The 14,259-nt window shown below is 41.2% G+C and overlaps 1 protein-coding gene across 1 annotated transcript in view; it reads left to right on the forward strand.

Moving 5' to 3' along the window:
• The window catches only part of nkx3-2 (NK3 homeobox 2), a 54,608-nt gene that overhangs the window by 14,996 nt on the left and 25,353 nt on the right, over positions 1 to 14,259 (forward strand). The window lies entirely within an intron of this gene.

A 14,259-nucleotide genomic window follows, 5' to 3' on the forward strand; every position in this document is an offset into this window, starting at 1 on the left:
GTGACTGGGCTTGTATACCCTTGAGTTTAGAAGACTGTGAGGGGATCTGATTGAGACATATAAGATTATTAAAGGGTTGGACATTCTGGAGGCAGGAAACATGTTTCCGCTGATGGGTGAGTGTCGAACCAGAGGACACAGCTTAAAAAGACCATTTAGGACAGAGATGAGGAGAAAGTTCTTCACCCAGAGAGTGGTGGCTGTGTGGAATGCTCTGCCCCAGAGGGCAGTGGAGGCCCAGTCTCTGGATTCATTTAAGAAAGAGTTGGATAGAGGTCTCAAGGATAGTGGATTCAAGGGTTATGGAGATAAGGCAGGAACAGGATACTGATTAAGGATGATCAGCCATGATCATATTGAATGGTGGTGCAGGCTCGAAGGGCAGAATGGCCTACTCCTCCACCTATTGTCTATTGTCTATTGTCATTCAGAGTGCCCAGGCAGCAGCACACTAGGGGTATTGCTCTATCCACACTCATTGTGGCTGCATGGTTTTCATTGTATTCATGATGTGTGTAGTCATTGGATCTATGATCCTTGTCATCAGTGAGTAATTTGTTATTCAGAAGGAGCACTTTGGTTTTTCTGATGTGGCGGTAAAATGACTGGTCCTGCAGACTGCCACTGAATGAAGGCACTGCGACTGCAGCAGGAATACAAGGTATTAAGCTTCATGATACATTGCTTCTGCTCACACAATGGACTCAGTGGATACCAAGGAGCGGCATCCTGCTTGGTTTGGTACAGATCAAAGTTGACATGTGATGCCTGCAGAACAATGTGCATTGCCCTCTGCATCACTCAGAAACCTGCAATCTTTAGAAGTTTGCTTTGACTGCTGGTCTCTGGCAAGAGGGTTTAAAATGTATTTAGGTCTCATGAATAGAGAGCACCCAATAACCCTTATACAACATAGTTGGAAAACTACAACATGTTGCAAATAAGTTAAACACCAGCCTGGATGGCAATAGGGATATAACAATTCATCATGTTCATCTTTGGAGCCATTATCAATGCTGTCCCTCTCCTGCTTTGAAGTTGGAATCAAAGATTACTGAAGCACAGACAGCTCACATATTATTCCTTGCTGAAATTCAAGTGGGAGAGGTCTTCCCCAAGCATGCTGAGAATAGATGGCTCTATCCTTAGGGCCCTCTTCTCTTTCTCCTCCTTACTCTCAAACCAACCTGTCATGCTTTAAATGGCTCCAGCACATTTCTGGACATAATGAAAGGGAAATGCCTGCTTTTATTTTCAAAGCTGGGATAAACAGTTTTCAAATCATTAAGGGAAATGAGTGTTCTGGGGATAGAGCAGGAAAGTTTAGTTCAGGATCTTCATTGAATGTTTTCAAGAAAGAGTTAGATATAGTTCTTGGGGCTAAAGGGATGGAGAGAAAATGGGATCAGGGTATTAGGTTGGGTGATCAGTCATGATTTCTTTGAGTGGCAAAGTCGACTTGATGGGCTGAATGGCCTACTTCTGCTTCTGTATTTTATGGCCCCATTATTTCACACCAAGGACATGGAGCAACTGGTTACGCAGAAGTCCTGATGTCAGTAAAATATCCCTGGCATCTTCCACACCACACTCTACAAACATTTACAACTTGGCAGAATTATTTGGAGAAAGCAGCAAGTATTTGGAGAAACATCACAACAGATAGAAAACAAAATCAGTCAGTAACCAATATTAACTCTGATACGGTGCCTTCCTGTTGTTGAACCCATGATATACAAGGAGAAGGGGTGTCAGCTGGAGCCAATACAACTGGCATTAAATTAGTATTCTATTCCTGGGCCTGAGAATCTACATTCAAGTCCCACCTGCTCCAGAGGTTTGTTACAACATATCTCTACAAATTGGCTAAAAATATTTATACAATAATTGATTAACATTATTTATCATATAGTTCTGCATGCATCTGATGGATGCTAACTGCATACATATTAGCACCTTCAACAAGAAGATCTTCAGCACCATTTATTGCAGAATTATGCATGCTTGCATCAAAAATCATCCATAATACCCAACTAAGTCCAATTTCTTGCTCAATATGAGTGCAACAAAAGTTCTATCATTGCACTCATATTGATGAGACAACACCTGGAATGATATGTGCAGTACCAGCCTTCTTATCTGAGGAAGGATGTTATTGCTATAGAGGGACTGCAACAAAGGTTTACCAGACTGATTCCTGGGATGATGTATGAGATGTTGAATCCGATACAATTACATTCACAGAAGTTCAGAAGACTGACAGGGGGAATCCATTTAATACTAACAGGGCTCCACAGGGTAAATGCGGAGACAATGTTCCTAATGGTGGGGGAGACCAGAACTAGGAGTTAGCCTAGGGATACAGGGTAAACTATTTAGGACTCAGATTGGGAGAAATTTCAACACCCAGCGAGTGATGAGCCTGTGGAATTCATTATCAGAGAAAGCAGTTGAGGTCAAAACATTGGATGATTTCAAGATGGAGTTGGATAAAGCACTTGGGGACAAAGGAATCAAAGACTATGGGGGAAATGCAGGAACAGGTCTTGTGTTTGATGATCAATGATGTCATACTGAGTGGCGGAAGAGGCTAGAAAGGCTGAATGGCCTACTCCTGTTGCTACTTTCTATGTTTCTATGAATACAACAAGATTGTAATAATGTGAAAAGATCCGATGATAAAATTCCTATAAACTAATTAAAGTAAATAATATGGTTAAATGGTTAAAATTCTAGTCTGAAACAAACACTGGTTTGAGAACACTACTACTATAGCAATAGTGTGATAAATACATTAACATACATAGCATTGATGAAAATGACTTGAACAGAAAAGCTGCTAGAGTCAAAGTTTAGTCTCATGCAAAAAGAGCCTGTGAAGAAAATAAACTACAATTCAACTTGTAATAGTCTTCTCACTAAGACAATGGTAAAAATATTACAAAATGGTGATGTAATATTTTACTTTTAATATTTAACAAGAGTAGTTAATACAGGCCAGAAATCAAACCAATTTGGCAACATATATGAAAATAGCAATTTAAAGAACAGGACGATATTTTAAAACAACATAAATCATAAGTAGCACTGTATTCTCTTGACATGGAGTAAACCTTGAGTTTAATGAGAAATTAATTGAATTATTTTAATAAGCTGGTGTATTTGATGAAGGGAAAAAAGATGGTGCTGTCCATTGGTTTCTGGATGAGTTGAGGAGTGGGCATAGGAGCCTCCAATTTGGAGAACTCTACAGGAAGAAACCCTAAGAAAGAAAGCCAGTTGTAATTTAAATTTCCAAGCAAAAAAAACATTGAACTGAAGGTGATACATTCTTGCATAAAACACAGGTATAGGAATTTCAACATAAGGCTTAGGAATAGGCTATTTAGTCCTTCAAATCTGCTCCACCATTCAATTATCTCATACTTGATCTGGTGTGGTCTCAAACCCACTTTCATGTCTGCTCCCCATAATGCTTGACTCCCTTGTCTATCAAAATCTATCTCACTGGGCCTTGAAAACATTCAGAGCTGCAGCCTCTGCTCCATTGGAGAACAGAATTCCACAGTCTATAGTCCTGAGAGAAAACAAATTTTCCTAATTTCCATTTTAGAAGGGAGACCTCTTATTCATAAACAATATTCCCTGTTTCTAGTCTCTCCTACACAAAGAATCATCTTCCCAGTATGCACTCTATCAAGTCCCCTCAGGATCTTAAATGTTTCGATAAGATCATCTCTTATTCATCCAAATTCCAATGTATTTAGATTCTGTCATCCTGTCTTCATTAGATAAATCCTTCATCCTTAGAGTCAGTTGATTGAATATTTTCTCATTGCTTCTAAAACAATTACATCTTTTATCAAATAATGAGACCAGTACTCTACACAATAGTTCAGATGTGGTTTCACCAACACTCTAGGTAGCTGCAGGAAAACTTCCCGAGTTTTACATTCAATTCCCCTTGCAATAACCACCAACATTTTATTTGCTTCCTAAGCACTTACTGTATCTGCACTAACTTTTTGTGATTCATATACCAGGATATCCAGATTCCCCAGTACTGAGTGCTGCAAATCTCAGTTGAAATAGAATATTACTTTTCTACTCTTTCTGCAAAGTGGACAAATTCATATTTCACATTATACTCCACTTGTCAATGTTTTGTCTACTCAGTTACCTTGTCTATATTCTTTTGCTAACTTCCTAACTGCTCTTGACAATTTACTTTCCTGCCTATTTTGATATCATAGGCAGACTTCACTAACATCCAAGTCATTATGTAGATTGTGGTTGAGACCCCAGACATTGATGCCTGTGGTATTCCACGAGCTATATCTTGTAAATTTGAAAATTACTTATTTATCCTTATCCTGTATGCCTGTTAGTTAATCAATCCTTTATACATGCTAATATGTTATCCCCTAATTCAAATCTTCTGTAGTAAATTTTGATGTAGAATCTTACTTAATGCCTCTTAAAAATTCATATTCACCAGATCTACATATTCCTCTTTATTCACATTGCTTGCTACTTCTTCAAAAGCCTGTACAAATTATTTGGACACAATCTCCCCTCACAAACCCATGTTTAAGCTGCCTGATCGCATTATTATTTTCTAAGTATCCTGTTATATCTTCCTTATTAAGATTTCTAGAAATTTTCTGATGGCAAATATAAAACTAATTGGCTGATAGTTTCCTGCTTTTTGCTTCCCTCCTTTCTTTTGTAAAAGTATTAAATTTGCAATTTCCTAGTCTATTAGGACCTGCCCACAATCTAAGAATTTTTAAAGATTATTCTTATATCTATTATCTCTGCAGCCACTACATTCAGGACCAAAATCAGTCAGGGATCTAGGCATTCCCGGCTGGGACGGCAATTATTGTCCATCTGTAAGTGTCCTTGGGAAGAGTATGATGAACTGCTGCAATCCATTTTGCTGTATTCAGGCTAATAATGTTGTGAGGGAGGGAGTTCCAAGATTGTGACTCAGCGACAAAGAAATGATTTACAATATATTTCAAAGTCAAGATGGTGAGTGGCTTGGAGGGGCACTTGGTGTTCCCATGTTCTGGTTGGTAGTAGTCTTAATTTGGGAGGTACTGACTAAGGAGTTCTGGTGAACATAGGCAGTACTTCTTGGAGATGACACACAATGCTGTGAATGAACATTGGTGGGAGTGAGAGCGAACGTTTATCGATGTGATGCCAATTGAGTGTGTTGCTTTGTCTTGGATGGTGACAAGCCTCTTGACTATTTTGAACGGCATTCATCCAGGCAGTGGGGAGTGTGCCATTGCACTCCTGACTGGTGTGGAGGGAGAGTATTTCTTGTTGAATACAGGAACCTGGTCCATGCTTTCTGTGAACTTGAATGCAAAAGACTTGAGAGATTTTGTATATTTGTATAAAATTTATAATTTTTGTGATGACCCTGGGAATAGCAGAGCTGATTTCCAGTGCTCTACTCCAGTGAGGCATAAAACATTTCACACTGACTGTATCTCTGGTAAAGTATCCACCTCCCACCTAATTTCATGCTCTCCCAATCTCAGTATTGGCTGCAACATCTTCCTCTCACCCCTCCCAACCTGCCACAGTAACAACCCTGCATGTCTGTAGCACTTGCTACTCACTCACTACGAGCACTTATTGGCTACTTACACCAGCACTAACAGCCAGGCCACCCACTTGCACCTCACTGAATCCCTTCGCTTCTCTCATTACAAGAGAAGACTGCCCATAACCAGGGCAGAGTGAGGCTGTTTGGATGGAGATTGCTTGAAATTCAGCTCTTCACTCTCTCTCCTGGATGCTGGAGACTGGGACTGCACAGCGGCGCAGCACAGTGGCAGAGCGGTTAGCACTGCTTCCTAACAGCACCAGAGACCTAGGCTCAATTCTAACCTGACTGTTCGTGTAGAGTTTGCATGCTCTCCCCAAGTCTATGTGGGTTTCCTCTGGGTGTGCTAGTTTTATAGAATCACAGAATCCCTACAGTGTGGAAGCAAGCAATTCAGCCCATCAAGTCCATGCTGGCCCTCGGAAGGGCATCCCATCCAGACCCACTATTCCGATACCCCTGCATTTCCCACAGCTAACCCACTTAGCCTGCACATGGCTGGACACTGTGGCAATTTAGCATGGCCAATTCTGACCTGTACATCTTTAGACTGTGGGAGGAAATTAGAGCATCTTGAGGAAACCCCACGCAGACACGGGGAGAACGTGCAAACTCCACAAAGTCAGATGTCTAAGGTTGGAATTGAACACAGGTCCCTGTTGCTGTGAGGCAGCAGTGCTAACCACTGAGCCACCATGCCACCCCTCCCACAATCCAAAGAGGTGCAGGTTAGTGGGCAATGCTGCATTGTCCTGTAGTGTCCAGGGATGTGTGGGCTAGGTGGATTAGTCATGGTAAATATGGGGTTTTAGGGGAATAGAGGCAGGGTTGGGCCTGGTTAGGATGCTCTTCAGAGGGTCATTGAGGACTCGATGGGACAAATGGCCTCTATCTGCGCTGTAGGGATTCTTTGCTTCTGTCCAGATGCTAAGACATCCTTGTTGCACCAGCCCAGTAAGTACCACTCTTCATTCCACTGCACCTCTCACCCCATTAACTCCATTGTCAGTGTCACTCATTGCACATCATTTCTAACCACTGGCCATGACGCCTTCTCTCTCTCTTCTCTCCTGAAAGTACGAGTCTAGCAATGGAGGGCACTAAGGAAGAAATAATTGAAGTGCAAACTGGGCATGTTCTTTTGAAGGTAAAAGCTTTAGCACAGAAACCAATGGGCCTTGAATCACAAAGAAAATATGTAGTTAAAGCAAACCAGTTAAAGACGACATGGGACAAATATTACGAGAAAGATTCAGTTAATATTCAGGAATAATTTGACAACTGCAGAAGGAATAAAAAAGAAACTTACAAATCAAGGTGAATTGAAAAAAAAGCAGACAACATTAAAGATAACACAAAAACATTTCACAAATGTATATGAATATTTGACGAGGGAAAAAGTTAGTCCGAATAAGGTCCTACCTCTTCACATAGAGGAAGAGAGAATGACAAAATTATTCAATAAACACTTTGTATCTCTTGTCATAACAGAACCAGATGATGTGAAAGATACACAAAAAATGAAATTATGGACATAACAGATAAAGAAGATGCATCCGAAACATCGTTCGCAATTATTACATCCTTATTGGATGTTGGACTGGTGCTGTAGGACTGGAGGTTTGCTAACATTATCCCACTATTTGAGAAAAAGGAGAATGATAGACTTAGAAACTACAGGTCAGTCAGCCTAGTAGTGGTGGTTGGCAATATATTGGAAACCATTATGAAGGTCAAAATAAACTTGCATTTGGAAAGGCTTGAGTTAATCAAGGAGAATCAGCACAGAGTAGTTAATGGTAAGTCTTTTATGAATTGTTGGTGAGGTAATTCATGACAAGAAGTTACTCAAGATAGTGAAATAGAGGTTGCGTATCATAGTTGGACTTTTTGAAGGTATTCAACAATTACCATGCAGAAGGCATTTTAAGAAATTAAAGGTCATAGAATTAAGTTGTGATGTGAACAGAAGGTTGCCTCAGTGATGTGAAATAAAAGGAGGTTAGGAAGCTATCAGGCAGGGAGGTGATGACAGTGGTGCTCTGCATGTATCAGTTTTAACTCTTTGCAACCTAGGCTTGGCTGTTGAAAGCAGCATCATAGAGTTAGCAGATGATAAGAAAAATGGTAATGCAGGAGTTTGTGATGGAAATTGTCACTCTTCATGGAGAAACGAACATGTTGGTGAAATAAACAAAAGTAGAACATACAGGGCTGAAGTTAGGCTTTTTTTTGGCAGAGTGCAAGTCATGTCATGTTTGCCAGAGTGATTCTCACCATGAGACTGAGTGAGTTTTCCTGCCAATCTTATCAAACTTGCTGCATTAATTGGTGCTTCTGCAGTTATGGACAGAGTTATGGACAGACTTACCACGCTCTATTCTTGGAGAAACTTGACACACACTGAAAATCCCACTCATGCTGCAGCCATCTTTAACAGGCCATTGTGAACCCAGCAAGCATTGTCGACGTGGAGCTGTCCTCCACATGGCAGACAGTGAGAAATCAGTGCCTTGCTTTGCATGCATGGTCCTGGAGATCTTGATGGATAGGGACACTTGTGCATGAAACACAGAGAGCAAGCGCACAGATGTAGCAGATAATCAGGTAGGCTGAAGGAATGTTGGCCCTTATTTCAAGGGTGTTGGAGGATGAGAGTGGGGAGGTTTTACTGCAACTATACAAGGTACTGGTGAGATCATATCTGACATATTGTGAGCAGTTTCGGTCCCCTTATTGAAAGAAAAATTTCATTTCATTTGATACAATTCAGAGAAATTTCATTAGAAATATTCCTAGTATGGAGGAATTGCTTATGAACAAAGATTAAACAGGTTAGGACTCGGTTCATTGCAAGTTAGAAGGAAGAGAGATGCCAGTTTAAGACTGAGATGAGGAGGAATTTCTTCTCTCCATGTGTTGTGAGTCTTTGGAACTCCTTGCATGCAGGGGCAGAATCCTTGTGCATACTTAAGGTGAGGTAGAACAATTCTTAATCAGTAAGGAATCAAGAGTAATGGGGAAAGGACAGGAAAGTGGGGATGAGGAGTTTCAGATTAACCATGATCCCTAGTGAGTGTAGGAACAGACTGAAGATGCTAAATAACCTATTCCTGTTACTATTTCTTATAGTCTTACAGTCTTATAGTAATAGCTATACCACCACATTCATCTTCCATAACACCTGTATTTCTCTCTTATTTCAGGAGCTAAACAGCCCATCGAAAGACAGGAAGATTCAAGACAGTGGTGTGCTGCCTGTCATTAGGTCATTCACCTTTTATGACAAGAGACTCTTGATTCTGACTAGACCAATCAGTGACTGTTGTGGTATCAGAGGCAGCCCTTGAGTTACTGCATTGGGAAACCCCTGAGTGAAACTTAAACTCCTTGACTTAACCGAAGTCTGCTGATAACTGTGGGAAGACTCCTCGCTTTGTAACTGCTCTAGACTGCTAGTCAATATTAACATGAGCCTGATATCTCCGACTGAGGGGCAAAGCACATGAAGGCAAAGCAAGGCAATCCAAGGCTGTGAGCGTTTGATAAATGTCAGGTTGATAACACGAGGGAGAACCAGAATGAAAATGCTCTGGGGGAAAGTGAGAAATGAAATCAGACTGGCAAAAAGGGAATGTGCAAAGTGATTGGTGGCAAGATCCATGGACACCATCCTGCTGCACCATTTTTGCATGAACACAGGCATTCAACAATTTGTTTTCAATTCTTTGATGATGTAATAAGCAGGGTAGATAAAGGGGATGCAGTTTATGTAATATATTTGGATTTCCAGAAGGCATCAGATAAGGTATCAGACATTAGGCTACTTAATGCTCATGGTGTTGAAGATAGTATGTTAGCATGGATGGAGAATTGGCTATCTAATAAATAAAGTAATTATCTCAATAATCAGGGCATTTTCAGGATGGTAACCTGTAACTAGCGCATATACTTATGGATGAGGAAAGTTAATGTACTATAGACATGTTTGTGGGCAACAGAAAAATAAATGGGAAAGCAAGTGGTGAGGATAGTAAAAGAGTCTGCAGAGGAATATAGACAAGTGAGTGAGGGTATTTGTAGGGATGATTGGGAAGTGGAAGTCCGTGAAGAATGGATAATGAGAGTTCAGAAACAGTATGTTCCTGTTAGTGGGGAAGGCAAGGCTGGCAGCTGTAGGGAATGTTGGATGGCTAGAGAATGGAGGTCTGGTCAAGAAAATGAAAAAGGCATATGGTAGGTATAGACAGTTGGATTGAATGAATCCCTAGAAAAGTATAAGGGCAGTAAAAGTTTACTTAAGAGGGAAATCAGGAGACAAAAAAGGAGTCGAGATAGCTTTGTTAGAGACAAAGAAAACTGCAGATGCTGAAATCTAAGGTAGACAGGCAGGAGGTGGAAGAACACAGCAAGACAGGCAGCATAAGGAGGTGGAGAAGTCAATGTTTTGGGGAGAAACCCTTCTTCAGGGGTGGGTGAAAGGGGAGCTGCAGATAAAGGGGAGGGTGAGGGGGTGTGTGCAGGGTGGTGAGGTGGGGATAGGTGAACACAGGTAGAGGGTATGACCTGGTTGGTTAATGGGAGGAATGTATCTGGTTGGTGGTTGGAAGGAAGGGTCAATGAGAGAAAGGAAATGGAGTTAGGTGATGGGAAGGGAGGTTGTTTGAAACTGGAGAACTCAATGTTAAATCCTTTGGGCTGGAGGCTGCCCAGGTGGAAGATGAGATGTTGTTCCTCCAATTTACAGTCTGATTCATTGTGGTAATGGAGGAGGCCAAGGATGGTCATGCCAGAAAGGGAATGGGAAGGGAAATTTAAATGAGTGCTGACTGGGAGGTAAGGTCAGTCCCTGTGGACCCGGCTGAGATGCTCGGCGAAATGTTCCTTTCATTTGCGTTTGTTCTCCCCAATGTAGAGAAAACCACAGGATTCATTCCTCCCATTGACCAACCTGGTCGTACCTCTACTTGTTTTCACCTAACCCCACCTCACCACCCTTGCCCAGCCATCCCTTTATCTGCAGCTCCCCTTATACTCCAGTCCTGAAGAAGGGTTATACCTGAAATATTGACTTCTTCACATCCTGATGCTGCCTGGCTTGCTGTGTTCTTCTAGAGACTTGCTTGTCTACATGAGATAGCTTTGGTAAAGTTAAGAAGAAGCCAAAGAGATTCCATAAATATGTTCAAGGCAAAAGAGTAACTAGGGAGAGAATAGGGCTCCATAATGATCAACATGTCCATCTATGTGTGAAACTACAAGAGATGGATGAGGTACTAAATGAATAGTTTGTGTCAGTATTTACTAATTGGAAGGACGTGGGAGCTTGGGAACTTGTAGAAATAAATAGAGATGTCTTGAGAAGAGTTCACATTACAGATGAAGAGGTCTTAAAATACATAACAGTAGATAAATTCCTGGGAACTGATCAGGTGCTTTCCAGAACTTTGTGGGAAGCTAGGGAAGAGATTGCTGGGCTCCTTGTTGAGTTATTTGTATCATCGATAGCCATGGGTGAGGTGCCAGAAGACTGGAGGTTGATTAATGTGGTGCCATTATTTAAGAAAAGCTGCAAAGAAAAGCCAGAGAACTATGGACCAGTGAACCTTACATCAGTGGTGGGTAAATTATTGGAGAGGATTTGGAGGGACAGGATTTACATGCATTTGGAAAATAAATTACTGATTAGAGATAGTCAGCATGGCTTTGTGCAAGGGAAATTGTGTCTCACCAACTTGATTGAATTTTTTGAAGAGTTGACCAAGAAGGCAGAATGGTAGATGTTGTCTGTATGGACTTCAACTAAGCATCCAACAAAGTTCCACGTAGTAAACTGATTAGTAAGGTTAGATCAAATGGGATCCGGAGGAGCTAGCCAATTGCATACAAAGTTGGTGTGAAAGTAGGAGACAGAAAGTGGTGGTGGTGGAGGGTTGTTTTCCGCATTGGAGGCCTGTGACCAGCAATGTACAACAAGGATCAGTGTTGGGTCCACTGCTTTTCATCATTAATATAAATGATTTGATTGTGATTATAGGAGGTATGGTTAATAAGTTTGCAAATGACAACCAAAAACTGGTGAAGTGGACAGTGAAGAAGATTATCTCAGAGTACAATGGGACCTTGGTCAGATGAGCCCATAGGCTGAGGAGTGGCAGATAAATATGAAGTGTTGCATTTTGGTAAGGCAAACCAGGACAGGACTTTCTAGGAATGTTGCCTAACAGAGAATTAGAGATGCAGGTGCATAGTTCCTTGAAAGTAGAGTCACAGGAAGACAGGGTGGTGAAGAAAGTGTTTGGCACGCTTGCCTTCATTGGTCATAACATTGAGTATAGGAGTTGGGACATTATATTGTGGCTGTACAGAATATTGGTGAGTCATTGTTTTTACCTAGAATATTGGTGAGGCCAATTTTGGAATATTGTGTACATTTATGCATAAGGCTCTATTTCTGTGCTGTAAGACTCTATGGTGTTTTGGGTGGGTAAAAATTTGGCAGACGGAATATAATGTGAGAAAATTTGAGGGAAAACTTTGGCAGAAATAATAGAGGAGCTGAATATTATTTAAGAGGATAAAGACTGCAAACAGCTGGGATTTGGGAGCCCTTGTACATGAATCACATGAAAGTTACCATCAAGTTCAGCAGGTAATATAGAAGGTAAATAGAATGTTGACCTTTATTTCAGATGGAATATATTGTAAAATTACACTTAGTTGCTGAAACTATACAAGGCATTGGTCAGGTCATAGCTGGAATACTGTGAACAGTTTTGTGCCCTTTATCTAAGGAAGAAAAGATCGGCATTGGAGGCAGTCCACACAGATTTCATTAAGTTGATACCAGGTATGGACGGAGTGTGTAGCATTTGGGCAGCATGATGGCTTAGTGGTTAGCGCAGCTAAAACTACCAGTACCAGGGACCTGGGTTTAATTCCATCCTTGGGTGACTGCCTGGGTGGGGTTTCCATGTTTTCCTTATATCTGGGTGCTCCAGTTATCTTCCACAGTCCAAAGATGTTTAGGTAAGGTGAATTGGCAATATTAAATTATCCTGTAGTGACCAGGGATGTTCAGGCTTTGTAGATTAGCCAGGGGAAATGCAGGGTTATAGAAATTAGGTGGAGGGGTGTGTCTGGGTGGGATGCTCTTCGAGGGTTGGTGGAGACTAAATGGGTCAAATGACCTCTTTCTGCATTGTAGGGATTCCATGACTGTTTTATAAGGAGAGGTTGATAGGTTTGGCCTGTCCTCGTTGGAATATAGACGACTGACAGGCAAACCTTATTTAAAAATGTTCTTTAAAAGAAATATTAAATATAGAAGAGGATGAAATAATGGTCTCCTTTGATGTTATAGCCCTGTTCACATCAATTAACATCGACCTGGCCAAAGAAACACTGGCATCACTACTAGGAAAACCAGGACCACAACACCAGACAGCAAAGACAACACCCTCAAGCTAGTGGATCTGTGCCTAACCACCCACTTCACATTCAATATCAAAACCTACAAACAAGTCAATGGAACACCCATGGGATCACCAATATCAGCTCATAGCGGAAGCAGTAATGCAGAGGTTTGAACAAGCTGCCGTCCCATCTATCCAACTCAAACTTTGGGTCCGCAATGTCATCATCGTAAAACAGAACAAATTGGAGGAAACATACAGCACTCAACAATATCCTGACAGGCAGAAAACTCACAAAACAGGAGGAGAATCACAACAGACTCCCATTCCTTGACGTGACGGTTGAACGTACAGTTAATGGAGAGCTTCAAACCAGCTTCTACAGAAAAACAACAAACACAGACCAAATACTTAACTTCAGAAGCAATCATCCCAACACCCACAAATATACCTGCATTAAGCATTATTTCAACAAGCTACATCACACTGCAACATCCAAGTACTCGGAGAAGAAAAGGAGAAGAAAAATATCGATACAACGTTTTCAAGAAAAAGGGGTACCCAATCAACACAATCCACCGATTCCTCAGAAACAAACCCAAACAGCAGACACAACGCAACCAAAAACTATAGCCACATTACCTTACACCAAAGACATATCAGAAATGACTTCCAGACTCCTCAGACCCCTTGACATCATGGTAACCCATAAACCTGCCAACACACTTAAACAGAGACTAATGAAACTAAAGGATCCATTTGAAACTACCAGCAAATCTAACGCAATTTACAAGATACCATGCAGGAACTGCAAAAAACACTACTTCGGACAAACTAGCAGGAAACTTGCCACCAGGATACATGAACACCAACTAACCACCCAAAGACATGACCCACTATCACTAGTTTCCATACATGCAGACAAAGAAGGACACACACGCACACATCCCAGGACAGGCGAAAAAGAGACGTGCATGAGAATTATTACAGAAACCAGAACTCCATCAATAAACATCGATTTAGATCCTATCTACCTTCCCTTGGAAAAAACGAACCAGAAATGACATCACCCACCTTAAGAAACCAAGACCTATAAATAGAGAGGTGGGACGTTCCACCAGCGCTTCACCAGAGTCTCTCATTGATGATGTTACCTAGTATGGTGACAAAATGTCTGAAAACAAACCTTCATGCTCAGTGAGCTAACTTACATACTCA

The sequence above is a fragment of the Chiloscyllium plagiosum genome, chromosome 1 (assembly GCF_004010195.1).
Source record: "Chiloscyllium plagiosum isolate BGI_BamShark_2017 chromosome 1, ASM401019v2, whole genome shotgun sequence".
NCBI lineage: Eukaryota > Metazoa > Chordata > Chondrichthyes > Orectolobiformes > Hemiscylliidae > Chiloscyllium > Chiloscyllium plagiosum.